The sequence below is a fragment of the Mesocricetus auratus genome, unplaced genomic scaffold, assembly GCF_017639785.1.
Source record: "Mesocricetus auratus isolate SY011 unplaced genomic scaffold, BCM_Maur_2.0 Super-Scaffold_100004, whole genome shotgun sequence".
Taxonomy (NCBI): domain Eukaryota; kingdom Metazoa; phylum Chordata; class Mammalia; order Rodentia; family Cricetidae; genus Mesocricetus; species Mesocricetus auratus.
Genome location: NW_024429189.1, coordinates 63993200 through 64008479, shown reverse-complemented (window position 1 = coordinate 64008479; position 15280 = coordinate 63993200). Strand labels below are relative to the sequence as shown.

At 38.2% G+C, this 15280-nt stretch overlaps 1 protein-coding gene across 3 annotated transcripts in view; it reads right to left on the bottom strand.

The window, feature by feature from the left end:
• Lrrc4c (leucine rich repeat containing 4C) overlaps window positions 1-14917 on the bottom strand; it is a 1312130-nt gene extending 1297213 nt beyond the window's left edge. For 2 of the 3 annotated variants that reach the window (XM_040745913.1, XM_013122444.3), the window contains exon 1: window positions 13928-14916. The gene's annotated coding sequence lies outside the window, so the exon portion shown is untranslated. Of the gene's footprint in view, window positions 1-13927 lie in introns of all 3 variants that reach the window. The other variant, XM_040745912.1, reaches the window with a different exon arrangement.
• Between the last annotated feature and the right edge of the window lie 363 nt (window positions 14918-15280).

Here is a 15280-nt window from a genome sequence, read left to right as displayed (position 1 = left end):
TGCCTAGGTAACCTAAAGCTTATATCCCTCAGGCACTTGTATCATAAAGAAACATTTCATGTTTATGTACTCACATATGAATCACATGAGGATTAGCTAGTAAGCATGCTCCCATTCAAAGTACAATTGTTATATAAGTCACTGTTTCCACATGACTTTCATGGGGCACTATTAATTTGCTAAATGTTAACAGATGTTCCATAAAAATAGTGTTCCATACTTGAATAAATTTTGAAAACAATGACTTGCATCAAATTAAAAATGGCTGTTTAATACAAGATTTCCTGAATTCTTCAAATACCATTCTTTACATATCCTCGTAAAAGAAAGAAATAGTATGGGATATTTTACAGACCTATTTGACCCAATATGAGATTATTCCTTGGACATATGGCGGTGTTTGGTTTTTGAAAGTATATGAGATGTTTTTCTATGGCAACAGTGTGAGAGATACATCTATCATTTTAAAGATGTCAAGAGTGGCAGGGCCATGTGGTATATCTCTTTTTATTACAATTCGTTTAGCCTCTCTACTTTGCCTACTCCGTTGATAAAATTCAGAACAAAACTGGAATTTGCTGTCAAACCAAAAAGAACCAGAGAAGAAAATTGCTGAAGAGGTAAGAGGCCCCCACAAATTTCATTTTCCATTCCTTCATAATCAATGCCAGACCCTGGCTCTACCTGGCTCTACTAGCCACAAATTTAGTCCCGTTTTTAAGAAGTCCCACTCCCGTCAAAGGATGTATTCTTATCATTTTAGTTCTTATGCAACTAATTTCAATCTTAAATTTTCAGAACTTTTTCATAAAGAGGTACACCCATCCATGGAAAAGCAGCTTGGGTAAAGAAATTCAACTCGTCAAAGTCCCATAGTAGCAATAACATCTCAGAACTTGGTTTAAAAAAGCAGAAAATCTTTTACAGAAATGAGTCACCAGCTTTCACTGCCTGATGTACAGAAATCTTATATGTGGCCATAATCATCACGGAGAGCCTATTTTATAACACCAACTTCTACTTCTGAGGCTGAGCCAGTGGGACACAGCCTATAAAATTCCACTTCTTCAAATCATTTTTCCATGCACATCATAGCCCAGCTCCAAATGACCTCTACCAGTGTTTCCCATAAGTGGAATAGAAATCTCTGCTCATGATTTAAGACTTCCAAGAATTAGTATCTTTCAAATGGGGTTTCAAGGCCCAGCCTTTAAAGGGGGGGAAGATCTAATTACAAATAACTTTCCTATAATGACTTCTTTTTGACAACCCAATGAATCTGATAAATCCCCGAATCTGATGATGTGGGAACAGATAGAAGTAACTGGGCATCTGAAAGTCTTTCCAGGTAATTTATCTCATCCTTCTGATCCCAAATATTCAATCCTTTCCAAATTTTTCACTAGGGGAAAATACTGCTTCTAAGTCCAGTTCACTGCTGAAACAAAACACAGCTTAGTCTCTGACAATGGACTTCATTAAAGCTTAGATTTGATAGTATCTGACAACAAATCTACCCCTATCTTACTCCAGCATCCTCTATCTTACTCATCTCTTTCAATGCTATGAAAGTGCTAAGAGGTCAAACTTTGTGCAATTGATAAGGTTGGAATTAATTAGCTGTATGACTAAAATTATGTTGTCGTTTGTTGTTTGCAATGCTGTCTTACAAAGTTTTCTTCTGTCTAGCTTCTCACACACATACAACCATCACATGCACTCACCCATGGTGTAGAATTCTCTGTGTGGATTCATTGGGGAAAGGGAGTCTAAATAAAACGCCCAGTCCATACTTCCTGTCTACAAGTCTTTCAACAGTTCTCCTTCATCCTCCTTTGAAGACTATACTGCCTCTTCATTTTTGAGGAATGTGGCATTTTCCATTTCCCATGTATCTAAGACTGGTTTCATTCATTCATGACATTTTTAAGGAGGAAAGTCCACTGAGTTTTGCATGTGACTGTGATAGAGATTGTGTTGGATATGGGAATGTAAAGATACTGTTATACAGCCTTCACAGAGACACAGAAGAACTAGATGAAGAAACAATGAACAGACTTCTATAAATAGCATTTAACATATGCTGTATTTCATATATACAAGATGTAAAGACTCAATTTCTTATTTATCTTCAGATCAGCATAACATATTGAACAATTAAAAATATATACACAGTAAATCTATTACATAGCGAAGACTAACTAAATATTGAAGAGATATGACCCCTGTTCTTTTTTATCTTACATTCTGAGGAGGTAGACAGCACAATACAAGACAATTAGCAGATATACCAAAAGATTTTCAAATAGAACCCAACAGAGGACAGAGCTAGAAGACAGCTCAGATGTGATATCCTTGCTAGACAGCACAATACAAGACAATTAGCAGATATACTAAAAGATTTTCAAATAGAACCCAACAGAGGACAGAGCTAGAAGACAGCTCAGATGTGATATCCTTGCCAAGAAGTCTGCAGTTACAGAGTGATAATCTGCTTTCAAGTTAAGAAATTAACTATATAGATTCAAAGTAAAATGCAAGGGCATCTTGAAATGATGGAACAAAGTGACAAAATGATGTTGTGTTGACCTTCCAACCAAAGTCTAATAACAATAGAAAGGAAGACAAGAAAGCAAAAATTGTAAACTACCTTTTAAATTATGTGTGTGTGTGTGATCATGGGAGGTAGGAATAATGCTTCCTGAGAATATGTACAGAGCAATTTCTGAGAGCACTACAACTGATAGGATCCCAAGGGACAGTACCTATTGATGTGCTTGTGAGGGTAGAACCCTCGCAGTATGTAATAAAATTTGACTCAACTGCATGTTTGCATATGTACATTCAGATACATATATATTTGTGTGTGTGCATGGCTCATGTTTTTTAGGTTTATTTGAAGATTTTTTTCTTCCCTTTATATCAGCTGCCTTGCTTAATATTCGTTTTTCTCTATCTTGCTCCTCCATTAATTGGGCAAATGTGATGATTTGTGATGGGTCTCCAACTCATTAGTGCAATTTAGCCAGGTTCTACTATATCTCACCAGACACAAAAGCAAGGCTGATGCACACATCTGTTTCTTGATCTCTATTTCATAATCATCCATAATATTTGTGCTTTAAAACTGGGAAATGATTGCCCCTTAATCAGCTGTTTGTTTTACTGGGCTACATAAATATTAAGTAGCATATTTCCATAAATAATTTTAGAATAAAACATAACAAAATTGTCATTTGCATAGAACTTTAACTTTATTCAGCTTTTAAAGACATATCTAAGTATATATATATACACACACACAAATACACACATTTCTTTAAGAAGGTAGGTGTTAAATAATTTAAATGACCTAGGAAAGAACATTTTAAAGGTATTTTCAATGCAGGTATTAGTTTATCCAGATGTATGCTCCAAGACTTTTATATCCATTTAACCTCTCTACTTTTCAATGTTTTTAAAATATGCATTTTCTATTTTTTCCAGAAATTATAAGTTTTGGAAATGAATATGAAGTTATAGACAAATGAAAATCACAGAATACATGCCAGTTGTTGTGATTCTGATTTGGCAGATAAAACAACACTCCTTCTGAAGAATGTTTACCTCTAACAACAGCAAATTGAGACAGCTGTCAAATGCTTGACGTGGGTCTGCAGACTGGAAAGACTTGGCAATCTTGAGACAAAATCAGTCACAATCCCACTCAAGAAGCTGAGGAGCCAACTTTGTGGGGTGCAGTGAGCCAATTCGATGCTATCAGTGCGAAGTTCCAGACTGCTTAAAACGAGGAGTGCACAGGTAAAAGACTACAGTGCACAAAGCCTGGGAAAGGGTTCATGATACTTCTACATGAGAAAGGTTGATGTTGGAAAGTTGAAGCTGAGCAGATAGCTGAAAGTGTATGGGAAGCTGGTAGCCAGGAATAAAGAGAAACCTCTGAGTAAGTATGACAGACAAGAAGAGTATGGGACATGGGGAAAATGTCTAAGGTAGAGAAAGCTTTCTTCTGATTCTGGATGACAAATTTGCCAACCATTACCAGGATGATTGAAATCGCGATTGGAAAGTCTTCCTGGAATCAGTCGCTGGCATAGACACAGGAAGACATTAACTCGTTACTTTTCCTGTTTCTGAACCTCAGAATCAGCATGTCCTCTATCATTGACAGCAGTGATTTCAGATAATTTTCAGTAGTTAATTTGGTGGTAGAAAAAAAGAAAAGAAAAACCTCTTGCACTTCTTCAAGAATGTAATATGGTACAATTTGAATTCGAATATACTGTCTTCTGATAGCTTTGCTGCTGTTTTTCCTGGCAGATGACCTTAAATCAAGACCCTAACTTAAATGCCAGGTCACCCTATGAAGAAAACTAACATGTTTGTAAATTACTCATTCTTGAATTGTCGAAGTTCTAGTTTGAGAGAAAGAGAAACTTGCATTTCCCTGATGCAGAGAAAGTGCTTCTTGCATCTCTTGAAACTCAAGCCTAAGTGTCAAGCTGATGGAAAGATTAAGAGCTAACCTTCAGTCAGTCAGCTCTCTGGGCTTTGGTAAAGCATTACTCTGTTCTAAGCTATAGATGTTTAAATATGATTTCTCCAGAACATGACATCAGAACAGTTAAAAAACTACTATCAGTTCAAGGTACTGGAACCTTTTCCAGAAACAAAAGAAAGTCATAGCCAAATTGTAAATAGGAAGAGAAGCTAAAGAAACCAGATGGGTGTTTGTGCATATCTTGATTTCTAACCTCACATTTTACAACAATAAATAAGAAAAAGGAAGTTTTGAATCAAAAGATTCCAGCAATGCAGGGGGGAAATGTACATAAAAGCATAGGTGAATGTAAAAGAAAATACAAGGAGAAACTTTGTTTCAGGCTAACTGAAGCCTCATTTGAGTTGGGGCACCTGGACTGTGTAGCCAGATGCAATAACACAGATGTCTGCACAGCTCATAATGATCTATTTTTTTTTTGGAAAATCACAAGCTGAATGAATCTTGGTTTCCCTGTTAGCATCTCCAGAATAAAGATGTCCCTCTTTGCATGATTGTGGGGCTTAGTGCATTTGTAGCATCAGAGCATTGAGACAGGTTCACTGAGTATATTTTCAGGGCTCTTTTTTCCCCTAAAACTCTCTACGTGTTCTTAAACCATTTCTTCATTTTTATTCACTATACAATTGTCAATTTAGTATCAACACCAAGCTGCCCTTCTGCATTGAAACGAATCCAAGTAAGAATGCCTCAGTTTTGCTCCTGGAATACTCTGTGCTACTTTGGTTACCCTGTCAACTTCTTTATGAATGTAATGGCAACAGTAAGGCAATGTATTTCAGGGGAAACTCACATTGCTTAAATCTTTGTGTGTTCTACATGATAATTAGATTACACAGAGTGGTAAACCATATAATGTGTTCAACAAACAAATACAGAGTAGACAGTACCAACAAAGGGATCATAGAATTAGAAACATAGAATATTCCCATATAGTATATTCATTCAAAATTTTGACTTGCTGATGTAAAATGATCTCAACCAAGATTTATGGCCTAGTTATAAAATTCATATGCAAGAATTAGGTTTGTTTATTGATTATTTTCAAAGATATATTTGCCTGTATGATGAATCTCAAAATAATACACAAAGTAGATGAAACAGAGTTACTTTTTACAGAGCATTGTGGGAGTAGGAGGGTCTGTAAGTATGCTGACAGAGATGGTAGAAATGAAACTCAAACTTGGAGTTCCCAAGATATACAGAAGAAAGAGGCAAGGAGGAACAAGAAGACAAAGACAAGGAAAGAAAATGAGGGAGGAAGAGCATCAATCAGAAGAAAACATGAATAACTCCGTGGACAAATCCTATTTCAGGAAAGTTCTGGAAGCCAGGTGGAGCTGCTGATATTTAAAACCTACTATCATATGTTCTTTTCAATACTATGGTCAAAACTGATTTACTACTAAGATGTTTAAAACTTCTCAATAGCTCATATTCCTTGGTAGATGAAAGATTCTACTGAGACTATGTAAAAATGGCTTCCCTTTAAGTAAGTGCTGGGTTCCCTCCTGTAAATCAGTATTCCAGATTGCTTATGATCATGACACATAATTTCTATACCAGGCAAAAATAAAAAAATCCATTTCCTTGCTACAAGGTTTGCAGCAAAAGATTTTACTTTATTAGAATAACTATTCAAAATGTTTTCCTTCATATTTTTTACTGTTTTATTCATACATTATCTTGTATGTGTAGAAAATCTGTTTTACTTAAGCTTATCTTCTATTTTGAAGGAATACTAGACTTACAATGGTCACAGGTTTGGTTTCAGCAATTGTTGACAAATATGTCTTGAATATTATGTGTCTACTCCATCCTTACTTCTGTGATCTGACACATAAAACACACATGTATAGGTAAAAAGTCATGTGTAAAGAACTGAAACCTGTCATCACTGACTAATTTACTACCAAACATTAAAAAGCTAGCTTGTGTGGAATGTTTGTAACTCATGCCTTTAATTCCAGTATTCAGGGGACATAAACAATTGGATCTCTGTAAGTTTGAGACCAGCCTGATCTACAAGAGCTAGTTCCAGGACAGCCTCCAAAGCAACAGAGAAACCCTGTTTCAAAACAAACAAACAAACAAAACAAAAACCAAAAAAGCTAGCTTGTTTCTCACATACATAAATATAAAGGTATAACTAAAACAATGGCATAAAAATGTAACAATATTTCATTATATCTAAAATCTAGACAAATTTTGTTCAGGGATGAGAGATTAAAACTGAAATTTTCATTTTTTTTCTTTGCCGCAAGTAAATCAAAGGAAGCTTGCTATCTGTTCTCTTAGCTAGAAAACCCCTTCACCCTCCACATAAGAAGATGGCTCAGTCGGTAGGAAAAAGTGTTTGCCTTGCAAGGCAGAAAGTTGGGAACTCATTCTCAAAATCCCACCTAAAAATTACCAGGCATAGTGGTGCTCATATGTGATGCCACTGCAGGGGAGGCAAAAAGGAGTGGCGCTGAGGCTTGCTGGCCAGCCAGTCTAGTCAACTTGGTGAGTTCCAGGACAGTGAAAGGCTATGCCTCAAGAAAAGGTAAACTGCACCTAAGGAATGAGACTCAAGGCTGTTCTGACCCCCACATGCAGTCATATACACATGCTTATCCATCCATACACATAGGAGCACACATATTCCCACATGCAGAAGCTTCTAAAATAGGATTTTCTTTTCCTCCTTTTTATAGCCAATCTGGGAGTTGCATTATAATATCACACTTTCTTCATACCTTTTGTATCTGTGTGTCAGACAGAAACAAACACTTAGTATTTTGTTCATTCATATCATATAGCTGTTTTAATACCTTCAGCAAACAAAAATAGCTATATAAACTAAAATTAAAAGATATCATAATTGCTATTAGTGATGATTATAAGTAAATAGTGGTCATTAGAAGCATAATGAAATCATTTTTAATGAACATGAATCCCATTCAAATCTCTGTTCTCAGTATTTCATAATACTAGCCATTTTACAGCAGTTTCACAAGTGAAGATATTAAAATGCAGATATAAAATTAACCTACCCAAAGTTATATCACTAAAAATGGGTACACATAGTGATATGCCCATAATGTACATTCTACCAATGCCTCCAAACTTTCATATAAAGTATAATACCCCACCTGATGTCACATTCCAATAAGATTTGGGCAATCATAAAAGAAGCAGATACCTGGAAAGCTCCAAACTCTTCAAAGCACCATGAAAAATATAATACTAATGATGTACTATACCACGTATTAAGTGGATCAAAGAGAAATCATTCTCAGATATGGATGTAGAAGAATAGGCATGAGTTTTGATATGAGATCATATTTGAGGTAAAAAAGTTAACCTATTTTTGCTTCATGTACTGAGAAAAGTAGCACATTAATTTCATTTTTTTAAGGGCCAGGGGTTTACTTCCCTCACATGTAAGATGGTTCACAAACACAGTACTAGGGTTTCAGCGCTATGGGAGAGAGAAACATCTCAGGCCTTAGAACAAGAGGATGTTGGCCTCGGTGTACACTGAAAAGGAAAAGGAAGGTGATTTTACTCTCCTGCTCTTGCTAGGGCCTGAAAGGATAGTCAGTACCCCTCCTTCTGCTCTATCAGCCAGGAAGCCATCTTGGTGAAATAGGTGACATTATTTCATTCATTGTAAGTGGTAAAGGGATTGGCCTGGTCCCAACCATTATAAGGAGGTGTAAAAGGTTTGTGAAGGTACAGTGTGGATTAGGACACAAGATGAGGTAGATGACATCAGAAGCATGTGACTGGTGGGAGCAGTTCCCAAGCTCCTGGGCAGCCTAGTCCTGGCCTAGCGGAAGGTAGGGGAGATGGCTGGTGTTTAATGTTTGGCATTGATGATGACCATTAATTTTTTATTCTTTATTTTATGTATGCTAGTGTTTTGTGTATGTATGTGTACCATCTGCATACCTACTGCCAGAGGAGATCAGAAGAGGTCATCAAATCCTCTGGAACAGGGGTTACAAATGATTGTGAGCCACCATACTGCTGCTAGAAATCAAAACCTGGTCCTCTGCAACATCAGCAAGTGCTCTGAGCTCCTGATCCATTGCCCCAGGCCCCAAATTCACTAATATTTTAAGAGAGTACATAAATACCCTAACCTGTCTGCCACACAGAATACAACCCTTGCTTATTTGTGACAACTAAAACTTACTGCATTAGTTTAATGTGTGCTGTCAATATAATGTGCAATATGATATGGAGAGGACTTCTTTAGTTCCATCCCCAGATTGCGGCACATAGATCTGCAGTACAAGGATGTGTGTGTTATTGTGAATCACTGACATCCCTTCTCCCTCTTTTGCTGCTGTAAACCTGGATTATATAAAATGGAATTTTAAGTGCTGGGAGTTTGGATTCCGTCTTTGTTCCATGCAAATCATAAAACAGAATTCATTCATTATTGGATAGTAAGAGTCCACATTCTGAAGGGCAAAGCCCAGCTTTCTTCATGTACAGGGAAAGGCTGACTAGGCAGAACAGAAATACCTGGGTCAAGTGGTACCAGCCGTGCAGAGTTTGCAAAGCAGAATTGGCCTCATCGCTGACAGCTCAGCTAGCTACATTAATAGGAACAAGGCTTTTTACATCTTTAGCAATATGTTCTTGAACTAAATAAAGGTCGTACACAATGACACAGCTCCATATGGGTCAGATGCTAGAAGAGGAATCTTAATTCTGTTTAACTATCGAGTCAAAATTCTAAGAAGCAGTCCTGCGACTGCAGCTTGTCACATCCAAATTCTGAAATTGCAGCAAAGAGAAATGAAGAGAGGCCTTCCGTACTTCCTACAGCCTTGGCCACTGTGGCAGTACCTGCCAGCTAGCTACCTAATAAATAGATATCCTTTCATTGTCTGTGAACAAAAGGAGACAGTAGATAAAGAGCAATTTTAACACTACTTGCTGACATTTGAATTGTTTCTGCAACCACATATGGATGAATGCACATGATTCTACTTACATTCGGTATCATTTTGAAAATTGTAAGCATACGTACAACATCTGGAAAGTGCTTAGGTTGCTCTGAGAAGGTCTGGTAAATCCTTCAAGCTAACATAGAAATGTAGCTTCATCTCTCCAGTTTTACCTAACTTTCAAGTTTTGTTTTCCACTTCAGCCCTCTGCATAAGGATAAAAACATCCTGAATTAGGTTGGTCTCTCTCTTCCTTAAACTAAATTAAGACAGATGAAAGAATATTTGCAAGCTGCCAACATAGATCTAATTTCCTATGAAAGGTTTTACTAACTGGATTATAGACTCACCACAGAAATCTTCATGATTAACTAACTGCTCCTGTTTTACAGAATAGAAAACTGAGGCTCTGAGAGATGATCTATATCAAGTCTGTTCAACTACAAAGCTAATGTTATCATTGTCTTTATCACTGCCTTGTAATCCTAGTCTGTCACATAAATTCAATTCAGTGTGATTATGCCTCTCCTTACTAAGGCCTGTCTATTATTATAGATAAATATACTATTTATACAGTTTCTAAATGCAATGAAAATTCTAGTGAATAGTTTCTTTATGGACTAGAATTTTTGAAGCTTACAAACTCAGTAATAGCCTGTGTGTCCTTGCCAAGAAAGTTAGAATGTTTCAGTGTCTTCCTTTGCTTTTCGTTCCTTTCTTCCTTTCTCCTTTCTTTCCCATCACTCTCTCACTCATTCCCTTCCTCCTTTCTTTCTTTCTTCCTTCATTTTACAGTCATTTCTGGAAATCCAGTACCAATGATCATGACACAGTTTTTTTCATGACTCTAGTGTTATGACACCTATAACCTGACCAATCACTTAAAAATTTATACATGCGTGTATACACATGTACACATACACATATAAAAGTACACATACCTGTGTACACTCACAAACACACACATGCACACACAAATTTAGAATTACCAGGCAATTACGAAAAGGGGGTCTGATTCATTTAAAATTGAATCAGACAAATATACTTTATTTCCAATTCATGTTAGAGGATCATACAAGGCAACAAACAGCACTATTCATGCCTGACTGATATCTTGTGTTCTCAACCCAGAGTTTAGTTGTAACCCAATCCTCCATCTATGTGGTCCCAAATGCAATACTGATAAGTGAATGGTTTTATGTAGCCTATTGCAAACTTCAAACTCCTTATCCAATTTACATAACAGTCATCTTATATTTTATAATAAAGGAGGTCCCAGAAAATGTTTTAAGTAGTAGAGAATAGGGAGGGCACATAATATATCTGTTTACTGCAGAATACTTATTTAATCCCAAGACCCAAGATTTTGCATTTCCTTCTGTAGGTTGAAGCTCTGAACCTATTCCCCCTACCATTGCTTGCATCAGCCTAAGATATTAAGAATCTCTAAGCTGTAGTAATGACTCAGCAATCAAAACTTCAAGTTCAGGATGCCTGGCTAGTCTTCACCACCAGGGTCAGATAGCTAAGAGTTCTTTCTCTTCTTGAATTAACTGGACAATCTTCCTGGATTCCTTTAAAGGACCTCTATAGCTAATTTTCCAGATGCCAGCTCTGTCTTTCTGAGAGTTAAGGAACTATTCATGTGTTAAGTGTCTTGGGTATTAAAAGCATAAAAACACACTAGAGAATGTTGGGTCTGGTTGGCTGAGTTGAGCAAAGAGTCAGAGATAGGCCTTCCCACTGACTGGAACTAACAAGAGGAGGAAATGGAAGTTCCCTTATTCTCCTCAATAGATTCAAAGCATCCCTTTATCAATTCATTCTTTAAAAATAACCTTGAATCTATTTCTTTGAAGGGACATCATTTTCTTCATTGGCTACCCTGGCATACGACCCCTGCTGAAATGGAAGTTCCCACACCTACTCTTTCCTTGCTTTTTTGCTTTTGAATTCACTAAGCAAGAAAACTAAGCCTGTTAAACCTCAAAACACTCTCAAAAAAAAAAAAAGGTCTTCCATGGACCCTGGAGTCAAGTCTGAGCAAAAGCTGTTTGATATTGCTATACCTGAGCTAAACATAGTGATGCAAATTTGCAGATGCACAAACAGCATCTGGAGCCCTTGGGATGAAATGCTTTGCTTTACACACTGTACAAGCTGGAATCAGAACCAGCTAGGTTGGCTGGTACTCTGCTGCTATTAGTAACCTAAAATAACTGATAATGAAAGTGTTGCAACTACTAGAAGATTCTTCCACTACAGTTATTAAATCTGAAAGAAAACATAAAATAGTATCCTTTTGTTTTCATATAGAATTAATCTATACAATTAATTTCCAAACACCACCAGTCTAAATATACATTCATACCACATGAAAACCTGAATGGGTAGGAGGCAGTTAGAGTTAGACAGTCTTTAAGAAAACAGACACTAGTTTGCCAACTTTCAAAACCTGCATTTAGGAAGGGCTTCTCTTTATTCTAAACAATTGTAATATCAAATATATGACCTGTCTTCTTATTACCAGTTATCAGAAGCTTCAGCTGAGTGAGCAGTTGAAAGGAAAAGAATAATCACTATCTTCACAGAGTCTGGGAGGCCTCTGATGGCCTGCTGTGACCTCCTGTTATCTAGAGTTTCCTTATCCTTTTAGTCTTAAACTTTGTGTTTCCTATATATGTGCTTATCCCTGTCCTTAGGTTTTGTGATCCTTACCCCATTCTCCCCTCTAAAAATATTGAAATTCTGTTTATGACTGCAACTATGCTCCAGCCCCTTTAAAAAAATTAAGGAAGAAAAGATAAATGCTCCTTTTTGATAATGAAACAATGGCAAAAATCTAAGGGAAAATACACCAGCTAAAAATAGCCAGCAAGGAGGGCAAATCAGAGTTTTCCAGTCTGTCCATCAGGGTAATGTGTGGAGTGTCAGTCGCAGGGCCAGCTGGGGGCAGGGAACATCTATCTCTGCAGTTCAGTTCCTCCAACATTCCTGTGCAGCAATCATTAGATAACCTTATCTTTACATTTTGTTTCTCTGCTCTTTTGGTAGCTCCCTTTCTAGTAAAGAAGAAGACATATCAGTGTATGGAGTGTGAGGCCTGACATCTCCAAACTTGGATGTACTTTGACAAGATCAGTCATGTCTGAATAGATCTCGTATGCTGCAATTAGCATCTTTCAGCTAAATATAGTCATCAGTAGTTAGAAGGAATCACCTATATGTGCCCTCCTCTACCTAGTTAGCACACTTGTCATCTCTGCCATGAACATGATCACAACAGTCCTTAGAGTTGGCTCACAGCCCATAGAACCACCCCACTTCAGATACACCACTGTAGACATTCCCTGAGAAAAACTAATGTTCTAGAGCTTTCACTTGGGGATTTCATCATTTTGGATATCTATTTACAGGTTGCTTTCCCTACATGGTAGAAGCTAAGAGCCAATTCAGACATAAATATATTCACAAATACAGGGATTCAGATGACGTTACAGTGAAATAGTATTTTTCTTCCTGGAGATCAAAAAAGGTGGAATGTTACCTGAACTACAGTTTCAAGGAAAAGAGGGGCAAAGATTTAAGGAACAGGTAACTACCAGGGACCACCGAGGAGACTGAGTTCAGCAAGGTGTTTGACTGAAGTCACATGAATTCTGATGCTGCTTTCTTTTACAGCCAAGAATACACAATTAAGAGCAATTTGCAACCACACTCCCTTCTTTAGGGACTGCATTGCGTGAGAAAATGTTCCAAAATAACAGACACCACTAGTTTTAAGGAGGGAAAACTGTGTCTAAAAGGGTTAATGAGATGCAATAGGAATAGAGTCAGTCCAAAAGTGAGGCTAAAAACACAAACAATTCCCACTTTGTTCTCATTTGCTCCTATCCTGGTAAAAGCTGTTGAGAAGAGCCACTACTCCTCAGAGCAGATATAACTGTTCTTGAAAGAAAAGATCTGCGGGGGGCTACTTTTAAGTTATCATAAAAGTCTGGATTACACCCCACTGTCATCCCATGCCAGTCTCTGACTTGGTTCAGTTTTGCGTCTGTCTCAGTGCTTCTGGCAGCAGCTAGCCTGAACGATTTGCCCCTGGATTTTAGAGGTTTATTTCAACCGAAGCTGGAATTTTTATTTTTATCACTAATTTGCAGATTTCAGATATTCAGAATTCACCACGAAAGTACTAGGAACAGGCATATAAAATGGTGTGTGTGGGGCTGATCATACAAATAGAAATGGAAATAACCTCCTTGGCATGAGAATAACCCCAAATGCCACACACTGGTTCCTCTCTGCATTACAATCTGAAAGTGCGCGCTTATGAACTGCATATGGAATCTTGAAAACAACCCAGAAAACACAAACATTGTAAGAAAACAAGGTACCAGAGCTAAGTAGTCTGGTGACTTACCTTCTCAGTGGATCCTCAAAGTTCACCAAGGAAAATTTTAAATCCTCTAGCTGGTCATACACCACTCTAATTTCCTGTGCTCTTCTCTCCCTCTGTGTGTGTGCGTGTTTGTCACATAAGAAAAAAATAATCAACTTTCAAAGGTTCCATTTATTTGATCCTCCAGCAACGGCAAGAACGTGTCCAAGAGATTCCGCCAAAAAGTAACCCAAAAACTCAGCAAAGGCGAAAGGAGCCGGGGGAGTGGGGCAGAGAAGGGGCGGTGTGAAGTGGGGACTACAGATTGGGAGCCCCAGTGCCTGGAGATTATTTTCACGCTGTTGAGTTCTCGTCTTGTATGTTATACCTGCTTTGGTTGTCACAAATACACACACACACACACAGAGAGAGAGAGAGAGAGAGAGAGAGAGAGAGAGAGAGAGAGAGAGAGAGAGAGAGAGAGAGAGAGAGAGAGAGAGAGAGAGAGAGAGGACACTCACACAATCTCTTTCACGAGAAAGCAGGCACCCACACTCAGGAACACATACAAACACATAAGCACTCACAGAATGTAATGAAAACTGTCAGTAGTAACCTCCAAGAGGTGCTGTGAGCTGCAGATGGTATGGCTTGCGGTTACCTTCCCAGGTCTGTAGAGAATCAAAAGAACATCCAAAATCAGGGGGGTGGGGGTGAGAACTAGATTCCGGATTCCTCTCCCCCAGGCAGATGTATCAAGCCAGGAGCGAGTCAATCAGCAGAGGTGTCTGCTTGCACGGTGCCCCGGATTATGGCAAGGTTATTAATCTTGATGCGCTGCATGCCCCCACCCCCAACACTCGGCAGCCTGCATTGAGATGATTGCCAAAGCCGTGTCTGTCCCTGCTCTACTGCATTTTGCTCAGCGCTCTGATGCTGCAAGTGAGACACAGTGGAGGCAAGAATACTAATAAGGTGGTTAGCTACAGTTTCTTCAAGGCAGTCGGCACGCAGTACAGTAAATGTGGACTTCCCAGGGCTCTGTGTGTGTGTGTGCCTGCTTGTCTGCAGGGAGGGCAGCGAATCCATCTCCCGCCAGCAGGCGAGATGCATTCTGCTGGGGAGGACTCTATCTTCAGAATCATCACTGTCCTGCATCCATTGTCTCTGACAGTATTTTGTTTGGGATCAAGAAGGGGGCTTAATGGTTTAGAAGCCTGGAGCTGGTATTTGAAAGAGGTAGAGAAAAAAAATGTCCAGGGAGACAAATTAGCTTTATAAATAGGCTCCAAAGAGACCAAGGCAGATTTTTAACATGCTGCTACCCTAGCTGTTAAATGGAAATACAAAGCAATTTCAAAAACCAGCTTTAGCCTATAAATCTTAGAGCTGGCA